Genomic DNA, 25,166 nt, shown 5'->3' with positions numbered 1-25,166 from the left:
AACAAATCAATGAGAAAAAAATCAGGAAAACCTGTAGAAAAATGTGCAAAAGTCATAAAGCGATTCACAAAAACACAGTAGAACACCCTTATCCATCGTTTCACTTTCTGTGGTTTCAGTTACACGTGGTCAACTATCATCTAAAAATATTAAATGGAAATTTCCAGAAATAAACAACTCATAAGTTTTAAATTGCACCCCATTCTGAGTAGTGTGATAGAGGCTTGTTTTTCCCAGGATAGGAACCATCCCTCTGTCCAGTGAACCACACGATAAACGCAACCCAAACATTAGTCACTTAGCAGCCTCTGGGTTATCAGATCGATTATCAGAGAGACCACAGACATAACTATTACTACAGCATATTGTTATAATTGTTCTATTTATTATTGGTCATTGCTGTTAATCTTTTAATGCGCCTAATTTATAAACTAAAACTTTATCATAGGTATATGTATGTATAGGAAAAAACAGTATACACAGCATTCAGTACTGTCTGCATTTTCAGGCATCCACTGGCGGTCTTGGAATGTATTCCCCACAGATAAGTGTGGACTACTGTATATGCAAATAGCCAATAACTGTATGAAAAGGCACTTCACTTTATTCACCATCATGGAAATGCAAATTAAAAGATAATGAACAGTAGCTAAACAGACATGAGTAGAAAATTAAAAAGGTATAACTTTTTGTTGTTTTGACACCAATTCCAACATGGGGGGATGGGTTCCCCACACCCAAAATACAAAGCAATCCTTGGACACCAGCAGGGTCCACCTCCAACCCTGCTTTCAACTTCTGAGGCCAGCGGCAAGCCCAGATTACAACCTGTGCCTCCGATCAATCATCTACAGTTCAGAGTTTCCAAGAACCCTAGTTCTGCTGCCAATTGTAAGTCCTGGTTGCTACCAGTACTTCTGAATCATTGCTTATAAATCAGAGGTTTCCACAACGTCCTTTTTGGGTTGGATTAATTTGCTAGAGTGGTTCGCAGAACTCAGAGAAACATGTTACTCACTAGATCATTGGTTTATTATCAAAGGATATTAACTCAGGGACAGCCAGGTGGAAGAGATGCATTGGGAGAGGTATGGGGGAAGGCCGTGGAGCTCCCTGCCCTCTCCAGGTGGGCCATTCTCCCCCAGATCTCCATATGTTCACTAACCTGGAAGCTCTCCAAACCAGGTCATTTGGTGTGTCTATGGAGGCTTCATCACATAGACATGATGCATTAAATCATTGGCCATTGGTGATAACGGGGATGGGACTGAAAGTTTCAACCCTCTCATCACATAGTTGTTTTTTCTGGTGACCAGTCCCTAGCCTTAGATGATGTAGGGTCATTCCAAAAGTCACATCATTAACATAACAAGAAGATACCTTTATCACTCTCATGACTTAAAAAATACCAAGGATTTTAGGATCTCTGTGCCAGAAACTGGGGCAAAGACCAAATATATATGCCTTATTATAAATCGCAATAGCACAGTATACAATAACACGTGTTAGCAATGAAAGGAAAGCCACCAGAATTCACCAGATTGCTCAGCTAATGCGGATAGAAATTGCTACTATCTCTTTTGAAAACTGTTTATCAGTGTCTACTTAAATGGAATTATTTATAATCTAAGACCCAGCCATGTTTTTCCTGCAGTTCTCAAGAGAAGTGCACAAATATGTTTAAAAGAGTCACAGACAAGATTGCTCACAGCAGCATTATACAAAATGGTCTCCAAAGAAAATATCTAAAAGCCCATCAACAGTGACATCAGTAAAGAAATCTGGGTTTGTTCACAATGAACCCAAAAGGGCAATGAGACTGCATGGGCTATAACAACACACAGGAATCTGGGTGAATCTCACCAACTACTTTTTAAGTAAAGAAGGTGAACAGAGAATATAACATACTGTAAGTCTCCATTTACATTAGTTCATTAACAGGCAAAACAAATATATGGAGTTAAAACTCAATGTATTGTTTGCCACTGGGGCAGGGGTATAAAGAGAAGGCACTTGGGGAGGCCTCCAGGTACTGGTGATAGTCTTCTGCTACTGGTCACATATTGTCATCACCAGGTGAGAATTCATCAAGACGCACTCTTGAATATGTACACTCTTATGAATGTGTTGTAATTCATTATAGAGCTAAAAAGACATATAATGCAGCAAAATCTGAGGGACGAAAAGACAAATCATGAAAATAGGGCTATGGTAGGAAAGAGCTTCTCATTCTTGCCACGTCAATTAAACGTAACAGAAACAGTGAAAGAACAGTAATATTTCTTGGTTTCAAATAACAGTTTTAGTATATTACCAAATGCTCTTTGGTATGTAAAACAAGAAGAGATTCCTGGCTATTTCTCTCATATAAAAACCTGATTTCTCACTTTTATATTCTCCTCTAGCTAAATGGTATAAGTAGGTAAATTAAATGTATTCTGATAAAAGGCAAATATTTAATGATCCATCTCAGACAGTCATTTGCATGAATTTCTGAAAAATAATGCCCTATCAGCAACTGTAAATTAGTATTAATAGAATTGAAAAAGGAAATATACCTATCAGTCATATTGCAGAATTGGCTCTTCACTGGCTTTAAAACAAAACTAATGAGCAATTTTCCTGAGACCTGAGAAATTTGGCTTGTTCAAATACCTTAAAATAACATTAAGCAAGTATCTTTCTCTTTCTAGGGCAATTTGTATACTATTATATAAGAGAAACAAATAAAGATCTAAGACGGCAGAGTAGATAAACACTGTACCTGTGTCATTCCATGAACACATTAAAATCACAACTAAATTATAGAACGATCAACCTGGAGAACCATCTGAAGTCTAGCTGAACTGAAGTCCCACCACTAAAAATATAAATAAGAACCATGTACAGACTGATAGGAGGGGCAGAGACACAAAACGGGCCCCACACTTGTGCGTGGTGTTGAAAATCAGGAGGGATATCTCCTTCACCTTGGTTTCCCCTGGAGGAGCGAGGAACCCCAGCCCCCGACACCAGGCTCCCCAGCTTGGAGTACTGATGCTGAGAAGAAGAGCCCCCACAACATCTGGCTGTGAAAAACAGTGGGGATTCCAACTGTTCAGCTGGGACATAAGGCTGCAGAAAACCCAGACGTCCTTTTAAGGGGCGGCGCACAGACTCGCTCGCAGGCACTCACCTTGGGCTCCAGCAAAGGGATGTGACTCAGGGGGCCGTGGAGACACTCAGGGGACTGACTGAGACCTGTGGCTTCAGAGGGAGGGCTGGAAGACAGTCAGAATTTTCACAGTGAGGGGTCCACCTTCACTCAGGTGGAAGGCCCGCCCCTACCATGGCCAAATCTGAATCTGATTGGGTTGCTGAGCTCTGCTGCTCGATCCTGCTGACTCACTAGGAATCCATCCCACCCAACTCGCCCAGCTGGAGGCACTTTCTCCATGAGCAGCCAGCCCCGCCCACATTGCAATCTTTCTGGAAAAACTAGCAAAGTCCATAGGCCCCAGGCAGGCAGCAACTGGCCTGGGTGTGCTCTGAGACTTTTGCTAAGTTGCTCCAGGCTCAGCACTGGCACCAGATCAGAACTTACATTAACCCTTTGTCTTTAAAATATTTTATTTATTTATTTATTTTTACCAAATTATAGTTATCGATATTAATAGTCATACCTCTATCCATATTGCTCTCAGGAATATGTCATATGATATTTTCTATCAATTTACCAGTCAATCTAAAATCAATCTTTATTAACTGTATATATATATATAACTGATATTGAAAGTGAATTAATATATGTATTTCTGCTTTTATCATGTGATCTATTATTCACCTCAATAAATATGTTAATTAAGTGATTGGAGATACCTCTGTGTCTGGCATATAGGGTGTCATGCAGGGCAGCCTGCGGGGTCTCAGCTCCCGCTCCCCACATAAGAACGCAGGATATGGCTAGGCCAACAAGGAACACCCACGGAGCCATAGGTAAGGAAGTCATACCACTATGGTCTCACTGGAGGCTGGGTTTACACGATGTGTAACCTGCTGTCCACTTTGCTGCCAACCGACCAACTCTCCTCGACTCTCCTTCACTCTCCTCCACTCTCCTCCACTTCCCTCCGTAGCCGTGGCAGTTATATTAGTGGCCAATGGCTCAATGGTTACAGCTGACAGCCAACCAGCCACAGCTGATGGCTATCTACTACCCGAGCCAGCACCTTTCCACATGAGGCCCAGAGCCTGGAAACTGGACTGAGGGCTCTAAACAGGGTATCCATTCTCTTTCCTGTGAGTGCGAATAAAAGACCTGCGATGTAGAATGCAGTGGGGCTTTCACTGACAAAGACTTGATAATTAAACTTTAAATATGTTTATTTCTGTGTTGCAACGTCCTGAGAAATGGAAATAATTAGCTGAGAGGATATATATATATATATATATATATATATATATATTTTTTTTTTTTTTTTAATTACAAGAAGGAAAAGAAACAAAGGGAGAGAAAGAGAGAGGAAGGAAAATCTAACAGAATTTGCCATGTTTTTGTTTGTAAAAATACTCTAATGATAGAGATTAACAGGAGTATATACAAGTGTATTGTGTTTTAAAGTCATTTCTCAGTTTGATTTTGGTTGTATGTACCAGTAAAGATAATGTACTAAATTGTATGTATCCATTTTAATCTTCTTGTTCAAAATTTTTTAAAACAAGATCTTTTTTACATTATATAACATTTCAAATGAAATGTGTGATTTTAAAAAACAAGATTGTATAAAACAGGAGGCTCTTTCTGATGATATAATGGAGTGTTGAAAGACCCTGTTGAACTATTGGAATATCTGTCTTTGCAAATGATAGCTTTTTCCATTTGATTATTCTTCAGTTTCCTGGTGTTTATCTTTCTTCTTCTTCTTCTTTTTTTTTTTTTTTAACCTGTTCAGCTATCTAATTATCTTTATATCCCCTCTTCTCAAATACCTGCCAGGTGTTCTATAAAGGTTAACATTTGACTTTTGCTTAGTTTAAGTAGTTCGTACTAAAATCATTTTGTAAACAACTGTGCCAAATGTATATTATCTTCACAGAGGATTCATTTTCAAAGTTCCTCTGTAGATAAACATTACAATTTCTTGAATTCTTGTGAATTATCTTAATATAATAATAATAATGAAATTTAAAAATAAACAGGTTAATAAACAATGCCTTGAGTTGTATGATATGGTGTAATGGATTGAGTATGTGGCTCAGAGTCAAAGAGATCACAAATTTCTTTCCTCCTTCAGCACAAAATACCACTGTGTTATTTAGGAATTCATTTATTTTGTCTGGAAGTAATTTCAATTTTACAGATTTTTATTTTTTCCCCCACACTATGTCTACTAATCCTTATTGCCCAGCATTCTTTAATAATACATCAGCAGTTTTGAGACACAGGAAAAATAATCTGCAAGGGTATTAGTAACCCTGAAGATGCCCAAAATATTGGAAAGTAGAAAAAGTGGATTCTAGAACCATAAAGTTAAAACCTATATGCAAATTCCAGACTGTTTCCCATGAAGGAAAGTGGTAAGGTATTTTCACTCAACACCTGGCTCCCCTAAACTTTTTCTTTTGCCTTCATGCCCCAAATGGGCTGGTTAAAAAAAATCTTCACTTTATATTAATATCTAACAACCATGATAGCAAGTCAGAAATTATAACAATGGTTTCTTAATATTGCCATATTCCGTTAATTAGTTGTAAGGAAACAATAACAATAAACAAATATTACTCAAACTGCCCTCCCCCACACTTTCCAGATAAGTCACTGATTTTTTTCAGAATATTTATATAAAGTATCTTTCGAAGAGACTCTTCTTTATAGTAAATACAAAAAGTCCAGATTTGTACAAGTCATTTTTTTTGTTTGTTTATTGTTTTTTTTTCTTTCCTAAATAAGAGTACTCCTTTGATTTCACTCTGGATTAACTAATTACTAGCTATATAGCCTTTAGTACAATACCTGGGAAAGATGTGGAGAGTAATATAAGAACATGCTTCTTACACTACGCGACACTGATTAAACTGGCTCTGCTGTACAAACTTTGTGTTCCTTTAATGCTTCCAAAATCATTCTAAATAAAATGTAATAACAAAAACATTTATTTTAAATGTAAATGCAAACAAACCAATATTTTAGATTAACCTATATTGTATGCCTTCCATAACTTTGAGTAAAAAATCAAGAATAGACATAGAGTCTCCCAAAACATGAGGACACTGAGGCATGAGTCAAGCTTAGAAATGGACAATTCTATCACCAGAAATTCTCTGAGAAAATAACTTCATGTAGAAGCAACTTACCCTATGAGAAATATGGATTTTTTCATTTGTGTATAAGAATGAAATAATATAAAATTGAACTATTGATTTTTTTCATATTTTTACCTGGTTTTAAAAATAATATGCTGGTAATATAGTATGTAAATATAAAAATATATGTACATGTAAAGGATTCATCTCCAGCAACTTTTGCTTATTGTGTGAACAATCAAAATGTTGGAAAACTGTGCGTAGCCTATCTTAAATACACTGTTAGCTTCCCTATGTAGTCTCCATGTCTTACTCACTGTCTGCCATGTTAAATATATAGTAATTAATTAATTATTCATTCTTAAATGAAACTCATGTACCTGAAAAACTTCAGGAATCAATTACTGTAAGCCTATTTGAAAGTTAGGTGTTCTTGGAAATCCTTCTCCATACTTACTTTGCCTAGAATACCCTGTGTTGTCCTAACCTTCTCAGGGATATATATTTTAAAAGTCATATACATTGGATAAACGTTTTCAAATTTATTGTCCAATATTTACATATATACACATTAAACTATTCATATATTTGCCACAATCTCATAGAAATGACGTGGAATTGAATATTGTCTATTTGTACCTTGTCCAAAGAAATACTTGGAAAACGGAAATACCACAAATTTGACTTAGCTCACATTTTCCACCCTTTCGAACCATGCTATGTTCATATACCAAAAACTGTATTAAGCTTTTAGGGATCTATCTTTTTCTTTGCCCCAAGCTTATAACAAACACTTATAATTTACAATATGATGACAGGAATAGCATGCTATTTCACCCTAATGGCATGAAATCATAATTATGAATGTTTGTCATGAAAACTACAGGGGAGAACAAGTATATTGTGTACTTTATAAAAGAGAATTTGAGATTAGCTCTGAGCTATATACATAACCAGGTATTTTAATTGACAGTAGAGACTATAAAACGATCTATAAATGCAATATCAAATTAGTATTTTATTTAATTTTAAATTCATGTCCTTTCTCTCACTATACCTTAGAAATTATTTTGAACACCGTGCTTGTTATTTTGCCATAGAAAATAACATAATATATTCCTGGAAGATACTCATTGTAATAAAATCACAGAAAAGTTGCTACCTTTTTAATGAAACCTACTGAAGATTTTCAACCTTAATTCCATCTGAATTCTAGTTTTAAAAGTCCTTTGTAAATGTCCTGTTTTCTAGTAGACTACCCTTTTCTTTCTCCAAAAGTAGAGAATTCTTACCAATTTTAAGTTATTAAAATGTACCTGTGTACACGCTTGAAAACGAGTTGATATTAAATAAAAACACTGTATCTCAATTACTTCTGATAAATAAAATTTTTAACTTAATCCTGAAGTATTAATTTTCATTATTTAGGCTTCTGTTTTATAGGTAGTGTATATTATACTCAGTTATGATATATCCAACCCAACAATATAATGTACATTATAATGTACATTATATTGTACAGAATATTGTCATGAATTATAAATTGCCATATGATATTTATACTTAATGGATCTAAAGTAAATCTGTAAAATAAGGAACAAAATGTAATACAAATGAGCATTAACATTTAGAATGAAAAAAGAGTAACAGAAAAATGGAATATTTGGAATACTACAATATCTCATTATTGAAAATGAGGGCAAAACTAGACAAAATAAAAATTTTGAGGTTGTGCTATATTACCAATGAAATTATTTGTTTGTTTTTCTTTCACTTTGAGGTATCAATAAAAAGGTGTAGATTAACTGTTTAAATAGGTTGACTAGAAAAATCCTACCAAGGTATTAATGAATAACACATCAAAGGGAAAAACTCACTTAGGTACTAAAACTTGATTTAGACAGTTGATCTATTACCAGAATATAGGTATTTCTTCTTTGGTAAAGGAAAACTCCAGGCTACGATAGAGTTTTTCAAATCAATTTTTTTAAAAGAACGGTTTTAGATGTACAGAAAAATTGCAAAGACACTACCAAGAGTTCCTGCATGTCACACACCCAGTTTTCCTTGCCAATATCTTACATTAGTACGGTGTATTTGACACATCGAACCAATCAATACTAATACATTCTTTTTTTTAATCTAAAATCTACACTTCATTCACATTTCCTTAGTTTTTACTGTCTTTTTTTTTTTTTCTTTCTGTTGTAACATCCCATCCAGGATAGTCTTCATATCTCTTTACCCTTCTCTTGGCAATGACAGTCTCCCAAAATGTTCTCAATTTTTGTGAGCTTTACAGTTTTGTGGAGTACTTATCAGGTATTTTGTAGACTGTCCCCATGTCAGGATTTGTTTGATATTTTTCTTAGGATTAGACAGTGTTATGTGGTTTGGAGGAGAAAGAGGTAAAATGTCATTGTCATTATATGATGTCAAGAGTACAAACTATCATCACTGTTGATTTTAACTTTGATTAGCTTCAGTGTGGGAGTTTTTGCCATACTATAAATTTTTTCTCTGTCCCCCCTTTCCATACTTTACTATTTGAAAGGAAGTCACTATTCACAGCCCACAATTAAAGAACTGGATGAAGTTACAGAATCTCCATGTGACCTGCAGAGTATCTAAACACTTGGTGTTCTGTACTTGATATTTGTCTATTCTCTCCATATTTTTTTTATATTTAATCATTTATTTATATCATTTATTTATATCAGTACACTCATACACTCATAGATATTTTATACTTTGGGTTATAATCCAACATTTGTTACTTAAATTGATCCATCTTTGCTCATTGGAAATGCTTTCCACTGGTTCCCTTTCACATACTGTCGTGTGTGTGTGTGTGTGTGTGTGTGTGTGTGTGTGTGTGAGAGAGAGAGAGAGAGAGAGAGAGAGAGAGAGAGTAGTAGTTTTGGTACTGTAGTTTTATTACTACAGAATACTCCAGGCTCATCTGTGCTTCCTGCTCAATCTAAGCATCAGCCATTTTACTAAAGAGTCCTGGTTCTCTTTTTTTGGAGAATAATACTACAAACAAAGTTTGAGAGCTAGATGTGCTCGTTGCTGCTGAGGTATTGTTACGTACATGTCCTGTCAGCTGACAGAGCAAGGACATATATGTGTATACCAACCTGTGTATACATACATACTATCTACACATATTTGTAGATATGTATCTATATGTGTCTGTATCTATACATGTCAATATTAGGATAAACTATACTTTATATTATGTCTCTAAGTATAATCCAATTATAATCCTTTATGATATCCTAGCCTTTTCATCTTGCTTATCTATGACATCCTAATCCAATAATGAGAAAATTGTCTCCTATTATATCATCACTTGTCATCCATCTATCTAATTGTTTATTTCCTGTATACATTGTGCATTCTATTTCATTAATTTGACCTCTTACACACACACACACACACACACACACACACACACACACACACAAAGGGTGTCAAAAATGTATACACATTTTAAGAAAGGAAAAAACTGTGTTAATTGTAACACTAAATATACACTGATAACAAACGATGAATACAAGTCACGTTTGACTTCTGCAATTACAAGAGGTGCTCAGAGTGGTTACCATCAGCGTCCAGTCACATCTGATTATGGGAAACTACTGCTTGAGCATAGATAACATTTAAAAAAATGTGTATACAGTTGTTTTTTTGGCACCCCTTATATATATATATTCTTTGTGCTGCAAACTACTATGGATTTTGTCAAATGTATAGTCAAGTGTCATGTAACTGCCATTAAACTATCATACAAAATAGTTTCATCACCATAAAATAGTCCCCATTCTTCATCTATTTAACTTCTTCCCATAATGCCCAACCTCCAGACAAATAGTGAACTTTTTTATAATATCTATACTTTTACCTTTTGAAGAAAGTTAACTGCATAGATTCACACTGTACATGGCCTTTTCAGATTGGCTTTCATCATGTATCCATAAGACATTAAAATTCACACGTTTTTGCATGGCCTTTTTATTGCTCAGTAGTATATCATTGTGTGGATTTACCACCATCTATTTCTTTGTTCCCCTATGAAGGTCAGTGTCATTGCTTCTAGCTTTTGGAGATTAGAATAAAGCTTCTAGAAGCATTTGCATGCAGATTTTTGTGTGGATATGTTTTCCAACCTGTAGGATAAATATCTAGGAGTGTGACTGCTGAATCATATGGTAAGCCTATATTTAGTTTTGCGAAAACTGTCAAACTATCTTTCAAATTTGTGTAGTATTTTCCATTTCCACCAGCATAAAAAAGGGTTCTTCCTTCTCTACATCCTCACCGTCATTTGGTGCAGCCACCATTGAAAACATTATGGAGATACCTTCAAAAAATTAAAAGTAGGACTGCCTTATGACCCAGCAATTTCACTTCTGGATAGTTATCCAAAGAAATCCAAAACACTAATTCGAAAAAATATATACACCCTTATGTTCAATAGCCAAGGTATGGAAGCAATTTTTGCCATATTCTCATGGCATTTATGGAGCAGCAGATTTTCAGAGTTCCATACTCTACCATCCCCACTCTTGGCATCTTACTATATGGAAATTTAAACAATTATTAATATAATTAGAAAATCTTTAGCTATTGGGTAGAACGAAATGTTGACACTGTTCAAGCAGTGCTTAAATTCAAAACTTCTGTGTTGGTTAGTAAATATTAAAAAAGAGAAATTGCTTGACGTTACCTTGTTGAAAATAATGTATAACCAATTATTATTTGCTTTGAATTTAAACTGAGTATTGAATTTTTAATCTTAACAATTCCATATCAAATTAACTCATATTATAGCCTAAAAGACTAAATATGTCTTCTTAAATACAAGGAGGAATGCAATAAAATCTAACGGCTTGTTTTAAACTAACAGTTTTCACTAGGCATTAAGTCTCAACATTTCCTTTTATAAATTTATTTCTCTGGATAACTTACAAATTATGGAGGATTTTATTTCCTAAAACAAAAAATTGATAAGACTACCCCATTCTATGCTGACCACCCATCATCTTCATGTTCCTTGGACTTTAGTTATTCAAAGTTTAAACCTATCAGATAACCTGGCATTATTCATCTTCCCTATGTGCATGTGTGTTTGTGTGTTTCTCATGAGGTAATATGGGGTGTAATACTCTCTCTCTCTCTGTCGCTATCCCCATCTCCATCATTTCTATCTCTACCTTTATCTCTATATCTTTCCCCATCTCTATCTCCATCACTATCTGTACCTTGTCTCTCTATTTCTATCTCTCTTTTCCACCATCATCCCTATTTCCATCTCCATCTCTATCTGTATCATCTCTATCTCCATCTCCTTCTCTATCTTTATCTCTATTTCTATTTCTATCTCTAATCGATCTCTTTCAATTTCTTTGTCTTTGAAGTATTTAGCTCCCCAACAAGAAGGTAAGAGGGAGAGACATGAAGATTGAGCGTACTGTATTAGATTTTTAGTTCTGCTGTCACATCTCACCACAAATTCAGTGACTTCATACAACAAAAAAATGTATTCCTAGAATTGTTCAAGGCTGATATCTAGTAACTCACTGAACTAAAATCAAAGTTTCAATAGTCTGTGTTCCTTTTCTGAGGGTTTGAGAGCAGGACCAAGTTCCTGCTTATCTGGATTGCTGGTAGAATTTAGTTCCTTGGGATTATAGCTGGGTCCCTGTGTCATTTCTGGCTGTCATCTGAGAACTGTATCCAGCATCTATAATTTGCTGCATTTCTTGCCTAATGGGCCTCTTTCGCCATCTTCAAAGCCAGCAAAGGCAATTTTTGTTCTTCTGTCATATTTCTCCAGACTAAACAAGAAAGATTCCCTGCTTTTAAGGAATTTTGTGATTACTTTGAGTTCACTTGGATAACCCAAGTGTAATCTCTGAAGGACCTTTTACTTTATCACCTTCTGAAGGACCATTTACTTTATCACATCTGCAAAATTCCCTATACCATGCAGGGAAATATGCTCACCAGTTCTGGGGATGAGGTTGTGCACATCCTAAGGTCGGGGTTATCATTATTCCACCCACCATAGTAACCAATCATTGACACATTTTCACTGAATTATGAAAATGTGATGCCCATAAATTAAAACTTAATTTGTAGGAACAGAGAATGAATAAGAGTCTTGCTAGACATTCACCCTGAAGAATGCAGTTCCTCTTGTGTTACTAAATTATTAAAATGTCAGGAAGGCAGATGTGTTAGGTCGGGTTTAAACTCTTCTCTGATCCATATACCTGCAGTAGATGAAAACAAACCAACAATGGGGATATAACTCAGATTTGCATAATTCAACCTGCCTCTCGGATACAGATCTGAGGATGAGATGTGGAGATAGTCCAACCAGAAGACAGGGGGAATGAACCTCTCCTACCTAAATCTGCTAGAAATTACCCAGTCTGAAGTTTGGGATTCAGTAATGAAACAACAAATATGGAAACTATGAATAAAAGTCTGGAGACCAAGGAAAATGAAAACACTTTCTGAAGACACAGGGAGCAATGGAAAGGCAATGGTTTAAATTAAGGACTATAGAAACAGAAATCAATAAATATGGAAGAAATGTGATTTTTATCCTGAAGATGCAAAAAGAAAACCACCACCAAAGAAGTGTAAAATCTGAATAAAAGCAAGGTTTGTGTAGCTGAAAAAGGTAATGAAAATGTAAAGTACTGTAAGATAAAACCAATATGTAAAGTTCTGTAAGCTTAAAACCAATAGCTGAATTAAATATGCATTGTAAGTTAAATATGCAGAACATGTAGAGTCCAGATTTTCCCACATATTTTTAGGCTACTTTCACATAAATTATATTTTAAATACAGGCATTTATAAATACAAAAATTTCCATGTGTAATTTTAGGAATGATATGATAAACTAAGCAATGTTTCTGGAAAGAAGAATAATGTTAAGGTTAACTAGAAAGAAATTACTACTAATTTATCTAGCTTGAATTACTATCATGGCAAACCACCTATTTTCTTTACACATTCTAAAATTATAGTGTTTGAAAGAATTCTTTTCTTTTAAAGTACTGCTTTGTTATCTTTTGTAAATTACAACATATTCCCAAAAATGGATTTTTAACTATGGCTATTAAGAGAAGCTTAAGTAACGGATCCTGATATCTTTGTTCATATAGAGGTCCTATACCGGCTGCATTTTAATTAAAGAAAAATAATGATACTTGAATTGCTCTTTTGCAAATTAAATGTATTATTCTATAAGTGAAGAAATTGCTATAGTGCCTCTAATTCAGAAGAGGCACTTTACAATGTCAGCTGTAAATTTTCTAGATTTCCAATGGATATTATTTCATGGGCCTTCCAATAATGTTATCAGGCTTTGGATTACAAAACTTTAGTCTCAAGCTTTAAAAAGGTATTTCCAATTAAGATTTTGTTGCCTGATAGTAAGGATATACTTTTGAAGTAGAATTAATTCTGACCATTAGTTTAATAGGCTCTTCTCTGGATAAAGAACCCCATGTAGAATATAGCTCTATCTGTACAAGGTCTAACAATTACGTTCGTGAACTCATCCTAGAAAAAGTACTACATACCTCATTGCTGAATATAACTATGGTCACCTTCAAAGTACTCCCCTTGGGAAGCTATACACCAATGCCAATTCCTAGTCCACCCTTCAAAGCAATTTTGGAACTTTTTCTGGAATGGCCATCAGACTGCCCTTCATAGTAATTACCCTGTCATGGGACATATTACCCTTCATGTCCTGAATGTCATCAAAATGTCGTCCTTTCAATAGTTCCTTAATCTTCAGGTAAAGAAAGAAGTCATTGGGGGCCAGATCAGGTGAGTAGGGAGGGTGTTCCAATACAGTTGTTTGTTTACTGGCTAAAAACTCCCTCATAAACAGTGCTGTGTTAACTGGTGCATTGTCGTGATGCAAGAGCCATGAATTTTTGGTGAAACGTTCAGGTCATCCAAGTTTTTCACGCAGCCTTTTCAGCACTTCCAAATAGTAAGGTTGGTTAATGTTTTGTCTAGTTAGTACAAATTCATAATGAATAATCCCTCTAATATCAAAAAGGTTAGCAACATTGTTGCAACATGTTCGCAAACTTAATTGTCAGATCTCCTATGCACACCAACTAGAGCGTTTAATAATTTTAAAAAACCAGGAAGGGAAAATGCTATAGCCAAGTTATGTTTATGAAACTATGTAGACAGGCAAGCATATAGAGAACTTTCTATCAACTCTTTGGAGATGGAATTGGGGTTCTATTTTGCTGATGGTATAATTTTTTATTATTAGCATGTTGCAATGCGCTTTGTACTCATCACGTGTTAAAATAGGTTTATTAAATTTATATATAAATTTAAGAAACAAATATATTTAAAAAAATAAAGCACAAGAAACCAAAAGTCTTTTTTCCGACTGTAAATACTTTGTTAAGAAATGTAAGGATCCTTCGTGATAACATAAACAGCAATTAAAATAAATTTAAATGAGAACAGTTTTAGAGAATAGTATATGCATATAAATGAACATATTTGCATATATTGAGGCTATTGAAATATTTTACTTCAAATTTCATAAATGTAATATTTAAAATTAGTATTTGAAAGTTCATCTATTTCCTAAAGTTGGGATTTCCCCAATAAACCATCCTTTATATTCTGAAATTCTGAATTTAGATACTTGTATTTTGGAGTCCATTACTTTTATGACTTCAACTAACAGACCTAAGCATATGACATTCTAACTTTCTCGAGTTCTGACTACTGGAGTTGAAATTATCTGATAATATGTTGAATATTTCAATAGAAAAGCCATGACTTCAAAATTAACCTACCTATAAATCAGGTAGAGGATACAAATCTCATCTTCTGCCTTCTCCAGTGCCACTGTATCATCAGTTATACATTCCCAAAATCTTAAAGGCATATTTTATTTCTTCTTTCTTGTCCCAAATTTCAACTATTTACAATGTATCTTCAAGTCTTTCTTTAGTGTGTTTTGTTCTTACCTTTATTTTTACACCTATTATGTGAAAATACCCCATCAGTTACCAATTCCCCATTCTTCATTTCCTCTTTTTTTTGGCTTACATTTCATAGCACTACAAAATAATCTTTAAATACTCATTTCACCATGTCACTTCCATGCTCAAAAGGCTTCAACAGCTCTGTAGTACCAACAGGACGGGGTCCAATTATATGTTTGTTCTAATAGTTCAAAGAGACACTGGACCAGCTTTGTACCACTGAACCTTTGTTCACACATTTTCTGTTCTTTGAAATTTCTCCGAGCCTATGTACTTATAAAAACCATCCCCTTTCCTCATCCATGTATTCATTTATTTAGGAATAATTTATGGAGCTATCTAGCTTCCTAGCTTCCTTACTGCTCCTCAGACTCAGGAAGCACATCTTTGCCCTAGGACTGAGAACACACTGCTTCACTTGCCTGGAGATACCCATATGGGACCTCCTCTCACTCTATTTAGATTTCTGCCCAACTATCGCTTCATCATGGAGACCATCTCTGTCTTCCTCCCATCCTCTCCCAATGTAAAAAGAACATCTTCCTACTCTACCAGTTTATACCTCATCATATGCTATATTTTTCCTTAAAGGACTTTTAGACATCTGACATTGTATAATGTATTTATTTGACAAAGCAGATTATCAATCTTTCTCTTCAGAATATAAGCTCTGAGAGATAAAGGACTTAGTTTGTTTTGTTCCCTGATATGTCCTCTGTGCTGTAGGTAGGTTTTCAAACATATTGAGTATTCAATAAATACTTGTTGAATGTATTATGATGTTCCAATGCTGATGGCAGTACAAGAATTAAGATGCTTGGTTGATGTCTCTTATGAAGATTTCAGTAAAACATTTCCCTTCAATTCCAGAAAATTGCACCGACGGGATCACATAGATTTTACTGCAATAGTTCCTTCATATGCTACAAAGCTTTACAATTATCAGACATGGTGGAGAGTTGGGCCTTTCCATAGGTAATTTCTCCACCAATAAAAATGAAGTGTGCCATTTAGTTAGCCTTGTCTGTAATTATCTATTTAGGATGGTAGTAGCTCATGCAAGTCTCTCCCAATAGTCTTTTGCTATGATCTGTGTAAGCAGGTGTAACAGTGTACAAATCACTCACTTCAATTATTCTATAAAGCTTCTAGTATGATAGAAAATTTTAACCTTCTAATTAGTGACCTTGCAGTTCTCTGTCTTTTAAATAGGGATTGGTATTCTCTTCAAGAGCTGCATTACCTCTGTCCCAGTCAGTGTTGTAATGCTATTGTGAAACAAACGATATTCAAAACCCCCTTGACATGAAATAGGTCAGTTTCTATTTGGAATCCAATCAGAAAACAGATTTGCCCATTTTCCGTGAATAAGACACTTAAAGGTCAAAAATCTTTCTCTTGGCAGTAATAGGTTACTTCTTTTTTATTCCAATTATGTTCAAACTCATCTAGTGATTTCCAAAATTGGTGGCATATGAGAAAGCTCTGAGATGATTTATATAAATAACACTCCAACGACCCACCTAGACCTACTAAATCAGAATTTAAATAGTGCTGCCTGGTAATATTTTAATAAACACACACACAATATCAATAAACTGTCCCAACCAATTTTTTTGCAGCAGATTCAGCAAAATTGGATTTCAGATCGTGAGACCTAGTGGGTATGCATGTGACCATTTTTTAATGTGATTTAACATACGCATAGTGATTGCGTATGTTAATTGTGTATGTTAGTGGTCTAATGATGCTTGAGATTCTCTCATACCCAGATTTCAGCGCCAGCCAACAATCTGTTCTCTTCCCCAGGATCTCTGCACATTATTAAGGGCTTCTGATCTCAAGGTCACTGTGTATCAGTTACAGTGTCCTTATCATGTGCCGATACAGTTCTTGTCTCTTAGATACACGCCGAGAACACATAAAAATCAATCTTTGTTCCTTAACAGTCTCAATGTAAGCAAGTAAACATCGGCTACTAAATAGGTTAACTAAATTTTTATTTTTTGGTGTGGTAGTCTGCAAAACAAATTTTACTGAAGGTTCAAGCAGTGGAAGGGCTTATACTGTAGTTGTTCAAAGAGCATACAATTGGATAATAGGTCACGCTATGGTTAGCGGATCAGCAGGAATTCCTTTCCACCACCTTTTGCCACAGCCTAAGGCTGTTGCCTCATAACCTGACACTGCTTTCTCTGTCACTCACCACTTCCTCCCTTTCCTGAGATACCCGCCCAGCCCACAAAGTTCTGATGTTACATATGTAGTCATATACCCTTTACTTCTGTTTCACAGTCTTATAACATTGGCCCCTATGACCTCATTTGGAAACCAGAAGTGGTTAAACTTCAGGCCTCCGACCACATATGTCTCAGCATCTGTTTGTTATTTGTTAAATAAAGTTCACTGGAAAATAACCACATCCATCCATTTATGTATAGACCATGGCTAGTCTCATTTTAATCTAGAATTAAGCCGTTGCAACAAAGAGTGTGTGGATGCACGATTAAAATATTTAATTTGTGACCCTTTACAGGAAATAGTGTGTCGGCCACTCACGCAGGGAATTCCAGAAGAGTTTACTAAACAGAGATTCTTGACTCCCTAATCAGACGTATGGGCCAGATGTTGCTGTAATTATTTCCCCACCCATGTCAAATTCTCTCTAGGGAAGTATTTGCAATTCCTGAGAGCAGCATCTGTCCTCCAAATCCTGCCTCCATGTGCTCTAGGGAGGAGGGCAAATTACAAAATGCGTATTTTAAATATCAGGGACTTGCGCCATGCAGTCCTCTGAGGGTAAGAGCACTAAATGCTGACTAGTCCTTCATTATGCTGGCAGCTTTCTTATCTCACATCTTAAATGCAATATAAACAAACCCAGAATGCAATGAATTACTTATACTCTTCACCTAGAATTGCCACTGTCAGTGCCCCTTAGAGACAGCATCTTTCTCATCACGAATCCTCATTCTTTCTAGGAGTTGGTTGCTAGGTCATCATATTCTGCACTGGGTGTTGTGACTGAAAAAAAACCATAGTTAAAGTAAGGGATGTTCAATGCCACATTTCAGGTTGTTGGCTGCACTTAACTCTTCCTCCAACTCAATGCCCAATCAGACCTTAATTTCTCTTGGAGGGAGGTGAGAGTAGTCCTCCAAAAGTCCCCCTTATACATATCGCTTTCTGACGGGCCCCATCACCTGGATACATAAAGAGTTTCGGGGTTTTTTTATTTGTCAGTTTGTTTGTTTTTTATACTCCCATCAGGGAACATGTTGCTCCACACCATATCTCTTCAAATCCAGCTAAGTTTTCTCTAATACACTGGGGACAGTAGGTCAGGTAGAGTTCAGAGGAAATCGACAGATTTTGAATGACTGGGAGATGCATAAACGTTTTTGGTTCAAAATCACTAACATCCAGATTTAATTCTGACCAAGAGGGAAGGTGCCGCTCTAGTCTGCACACCCTGTCTGTCCTCTTTTGCTCATAATCAGATTACACTTCTGTATTTCTGAGGCCCACAAATTAGAAAAGAATATCATTAAGAAGTCTGAAGGAGGAGGATTCCTAGAAATCTGCTATAAAGTCTGAAATTTACAGGAGAAATTCGTTATAAATAACCATACCTCCTGTACCCCAAACGAAGTTTGGGTCATCCACCTGTGCTGAAAAGAGTCTTAAGAAATCACCCTTATGCTCAAGTTTTGCTACTGTTAAACACATGCAGAATTATTCTCTCCTTATTAGTGCATTGTCGTACTTGGGCATAAGACAGCAGACCACTATGAACTTTAACCTCCTTAAAAAAACACACTAGGTGTTTTTAAGCTGGCTGGCCATCAAAAATGAAGCATTGTTCAGCTTTCCATTGCAAACGACCCCTCGAGTGGGCATACAGAGACCTTCTGTGGTGCCCTTCCCTTCCTTGGCTCACATACTGCAAGCTTACATACCTTTGACCGAGTACATGTGGCCATCCAAGGGTGACCACTGAATGGTCCCATGAGGAGAGATCCATGAGAACTGTCTCCTCTGGGGAAGCTGTGGTGTGGGTGTAACTTCTCCCTGTGGAGGACTACAACACAGCTTCTAATGGTCAACCTTGAGCTGCTGTTGTGCTCCAGCATCAACAGTACAAAAGTTGAGTTGGTCAGGAAGTGCAGAAAAGTGGGCTTGGAGCCCATCAAGCACATCATACCTGTCCATCAACATTACTGACTGCAGCAACCTTCTGTGAGTAACCAGTTCTCCTTCCCTTACTCCAAATCTGCATGTTTCCATTTAGCCAACTGTCACTGAAACCATACAAGGAAGAGGATTTTGAAAAATGTATTTTCCAGACTCAATCAAGTTGTCATAACACCATCTAGACCATCAATAAAGTAGGAAACAAAGAGAGAAACAAAAATATGATTGTCTTGGTTAAGGTTCTTTAGGTAGCAAATAACAAAATATAGCTGAAATGGTTTCAAGGCAAAATATAACTTTATGAAACGTGGGAGGTTCAGAGTAAATTTTAGCTATCATTCGTAAAATGCTATGTGAGTTTTAAAGTTCAATTTTACCATTATCAAATAATTTTTTCCTAGTGGACAATTTGTTTCCTTTGATTCACAATCTTGTTTCTATTCTATTTCTGTTGTGTTCTCACTTTTGTCTTTGTTAAATTAAATTCATGTAGTAATTAATTGACTCAAAAATGTAAGAAAGATGTAAGAAATTTATTTCTCACATGTGAGCTATTGGTATGTCATTATACACACACACACAAACACACACACACACACACAGACACACACACACAGAGGGTGCCAAAAAAATGTACACAAGTGGACACTGGTTGACGTTGTTCCTGCAGTAGTTTGCTGCAATCAGAAGTGTCTGGATGATGATGGTAACCACTTTGAGCACTTCTTGTAATTGCCCAAGTCAAATGTGACTTGTATTCATCTTTTGTTATAGGTATATATTGAGTATCACAATTTTAATACAGTTTTTCTTTCTTAAAATGTGTATGCTTTTTTGGCACCATATATATATATATATATATATATATATATATATATATACACACACACCATATATATATATATAATATGTATACAACATGTGTATATATATATATATGGTATATATATATACATGTATGTTTATATATATATATATATATATATATATATATATATATATATATATATATATCATGTTTCCCCGAAAATAAGACCTAATCAGACCATCACCTCTAATGCATCTTTTGGAGTAAAAATTAATATAAGATCCAATAAGATCCAGTCTTGTTTTACTATAAGACCCGGTCTTATATAATATAATATAAGACCGGGTCTTATACTAATTTCTGCTCCAAAAGATGTATTAAAGCTGATTGTCCGGCTGGGTCTTATTTTCATGGAAACATGGTGTATATATATATATATATATTTTTTTTTTTCCTTTTCTTAACTAAATTTATTGGGGTGACAATGGTTAATTAAACCACATAGGTTTCAAGTGAACATCATGGATATCTCACATTGTGTGCTCACCACCCAGTCAGTTCTCCTTCCATCACCACATATTTGATCCCCCTGACCCCCTTCTACCATCTCCCCCCTCCTTACTCTCTGGTAACTACTAAACTGTTGTCTCTGTCTATGAGTTTTTTCTTTCTTTCTTTCTTTGTCTTGTTCCTTTGTTGCTTTCAGTTTTATATCCCATATATGACTGAAGTCATACGGTTCTCGACTTTTTCTGTCTGATTTATTTCGCTTAGCATGATAATCTCAAGATCCATCCATGTTGTCACAAATGGCAGTATTTTCTCTTTTCTTATGTGTTGAGTTCAGTTCTTCTATACGAGAATAATATAAGCTACATTATGCTAATGTGTCATTTAGCACTATAATTTATTACTCATTTTCAGAGCAGGTTGCCAACTAATATTAAGAAATATCAAACAAAATAACTAATAGTGATCAATTAAACATTTCCATTATGCAAAATTAGTTCATTACTTTCAACCATATGTTTGAGTTAAACAGCTTCTTTAAAAGTAAAAGGCTGTTGTTTATAGATGTCTTGCTTAACTCAGCACTTCTTTCTCATCTATATTCTTGGCTTTTTCAGGGTCTAAGCAGTTAGATCTCAGAATCATGAGTCACAACCTAATTTTAGAAAGATTCTTATTCTGTTCCATTCATGAATATTGAAGTATGAAGTGATAAAATTTATAGGTGTTGTAGGTGAAGCATTGCTCCAAAAATATAGAGAATTTTGGACTCAATGGTCTATTGACAGTCACGCCAAGAAGCACTTTTTAAAAGATTTACCAGTCTATACATTTATGAACATGAAAAGCACTTTTACAATTGACTTTTTTTTTTTAAGTACAGGTAAACTGCCAAAATTGTATTCCCTTTTCTCTTCAAAAATATGCAGTGAGTGGTCAGCTAACTTATTTCACATATTAAAGGCTAATAAAATCATAAACTGGTATGTAAGTATGTATTTACTAATGTATTAAAATCCTCATTTTAACAAATATTTACAGACTTTGTCTAGCACATAGAATTGGACATAGTTAACTAAAATAGTCTAAAAATGAAATGTGTATCATTAGTAATCAAGTAAGAATTACTATGTTTAAGTATAAAATGTGATTTAGTAACTATATAGTGGTCTGGATTTATTTCAATAAGAAACTGTATGTTATTGCTTCAAAAGGACTCACTGTTTACTTTCATAGTATTTGAGTTTTAAAGCATGGGTATTTTAATATCCAAGCTATTTCTTCTTATTTTATAAATAGTTCATGATGTTATGCAATTATGATGCTTCACTATGATCCAATACTTTGCTAATGATTCCCTATTTATTTTGTATATTTTATTCAAGGAAAGAAATTATTAGTCTCAATTTCTACCGAGGCAGTATAAATTCAACACAACTTCAGTTAGCAGACATCTGAATGAAAGGCTATCCAACAAAGCCAATTCATTATGTAAGAATTTTCTGGTGGAAACATTTATTTCTATCACTGTGATGGACATCAACAGATGTACTTGACAGAATAATTTTTAGTTAACTGGAAGAAATAGATTTTTCTAAGGATCTATACCAGACTCATAAAATAGAAGTAACACAGAACATTCATAAGCACAGTCTTTAGATTGAAAATAGTACACCGGTATGCATACATTATTGCTGCTTTATTCTAAACTTCCCAACTGACAGTATCTTCTCTTCCTCTTAGTATATCTGCCACTGTACATCCTTTGTCGACTGCCAGACTGTTACCCGCACCCTTTCTTTAAAGAGTCCTTACTACTCAGTCACAAGTGTTACTCGTGGTCAGTAAAGCTGATGTATAAGGATAGCTCTGCTCATCCACCCTTAAAATGGAACATAAGAGCTGAGAGCTTGCAGACTGTCATGAAATTATGACATTAAGGTCTTCTGCAATGAGAACGACGCAAAATGACCACTTTCCGTCTATCATGGTGAGCAAATATTTGCCCAGTGCCACATTTTTTGAGGTCATGTGTGGTTTGAGTTTGCTCTTCAGGGACATGTTTCTGGCACTTGGCCTTGTCATTCAGACACATAATTTGAAACACATTTAAAATAAATAAATATATAAGAGCTATTAATAGAGCTCTGTGTCAGGTTCCCTTCTGCCTCACCATATGCCGCTAGACCTGCCTGTCTAGACAACGGAATCAGTTCAGATACGGCCCCACCCTCCCATCCAACCTCCCTTGTCCACCACAAATTCCCATCGTCTCAGTATTACGCGTTAACCCCCCTCCCCACAAAAAAGTTCCCTTGCTTTATTGATCTTTGTGTCCCCTGTACCTGGTGTTTGGACTTTACTAAATATGTGTTGGAAAAAATAATTAATTGGATTATGAATAGCTTAATATAAGAGTCAGATTTTATAGGGGCAAATGTATGTACATATTTTTCATTCTTTACATAAATAAAATTCCCAATAATTTTCAATCTGAATCAGAGTTTCTATAAACAATTATAGCAAAATATTTTAACTTGCCAATTGCTTTTAATAATAAAGCATCATTTTATAATATTATTTAAACAATTTTATTATATATGTTAATGCAAAAATATTAGATATGCTATTGTGTGCTGCTATGTCTAACACTCTAGACTTTTCAATCACAAAAAAGTTGTCCATATGTAGAATAAAGACATATTTTCCTATAAGATTTTCTGCAAATATGGAAATGTTTATAAATCAGTGGTTTCCAATAGAGTAACAGTAGCCACCTGTGGCTATTAAACACTTGAACTATGATAGGGAAATTTGGAAATTAATTTTTAAATTTTATATTACTTTAATTAATTTTTAATTTAAGTGTACATAGCTATATAGAGCTACTAGCTTCCCAGAAGACAGTTCACTTTTAGAAGTCAGAAGGGAAACAGTACTTCAAACACTCAAAATTTGGAAACTGAGAAATTGTAAGTAAGGCATTGAAAAATGGAGGTAATAGAAAAACTAAACCAAGAAAAATCTTATAAAATAAATGAGAAAATATTTTTTCTTTGTTGATTGAATGCCAGAAAAATATTTTTTCTTTTAATTCTTCAGAAGGATAGTTAAGTTTCTTATTAGCTATCTAGAAATCATCAGATACCCACTGGCCTGTGATAAATATAAAACCACCAACATCATTTAAAATAATTCATCATTCAAAATAAATAACTGGAAAGAAGAGAAAGTAATTTAGTGTTGGCCATTGTTTAAAGCAAAATATTTATTTAAATGACTTTTCACAAACTACATAATTAAAATCATGATCATTAACTCCAGACATTACTTGGTCTTAACCATAGGAATTAATTTAGTAAGATTTTGTAAAAGGCTGTTGTTCACACAAAATCCCCTATATGTCTTTCAGTTACATTAATTAAACTTAAACCAACATGAATGCCTTAATTAAAACTTAAGACTTAAAAGTATAAGTATACAATTTTTTAATATAGAGTCATTTTAATCCCTATAAATTGCAAATTTCTGTGATGAATTGTTTGAGAGAGAAAAATCAGTTTAAAAAATACATTTTTACCCCGAAGCAAATATTGACATTAATAAAATGCTAAATATATATTCACCCCTGTTGAATTTTGGGGTGGAAAATTTAGGTGTAATGACTAATATCCTAGAATTCCACCTTGGAGAAACAAACAAAAACAACAACAAAAAACCTCCTAAATTTGGAATCTATTAAAAATTCCATCACAGGAAAGAGACAGATATATATCAATATGTCAGCCAATAACAGGATGTAGTAATGGGAGAGTGAAAAATCTCCAGCCAAATGAGCTTCAAAATCCTCTCCCTGAGTCTGTGCGTCTTTCACCATACAGGTGAAAGATTACGTCCTTTCTACAGGAATTACACACCCGCAGGAGAGGACTCCGGAAGTACTGGGCTATGGCCGTTTCACTCCATCAGTAAACTAATCTAAGTCAGGCCCTCCCACCTGGGAAAAGGTAGAGGGTAAGAGACGAGCCAAGAAAGCAACTCTGATGCAAATGTAACCTTCTAGGGACATAAGGCCAGAGAATAACAGATCCTCCAACAAGAAAGGTGAGGAAATTACAAGTTGTGTGAGTTCGTTGAATTGTTGTTAATATGTTCTTTAGAGTGTTTGCTGAAAGTTGATTTTGATTCATAACCTTTCTTTGTGGACAAAAGGATGCTGATGTTTGGAGAGTGAAGGGACTTTTTTTAAATGTAGAATTTCTTTACAAAATTATCTAATGCTATACATTACTTTTACTCCAACCAAACTATTTTGA

The sequence above is a fragment of the Rhinolophus ferrumequinum genome, chromosome 7, assembly GCF_004115265.2.
Source record: "Rhinolophus ferrumequinum isolate MPI-CBG mRhiFer1 chromosome 7, mRhiFer1_v1.p, whole genome shotgun sequence".
Taxonomy (NCBI): domain Eukaryota; kingdom Metazoa; phylum Chordata; class Mammalia; order Chiroptera; family Rhinolophidae; genus Rhinolophus; species Rhinolophus ferrumequinum.
The sequence above is the reverse complement of the archived record's forward strand: the minus strand, read 5'-3'. Positions refer to the sequence as shown.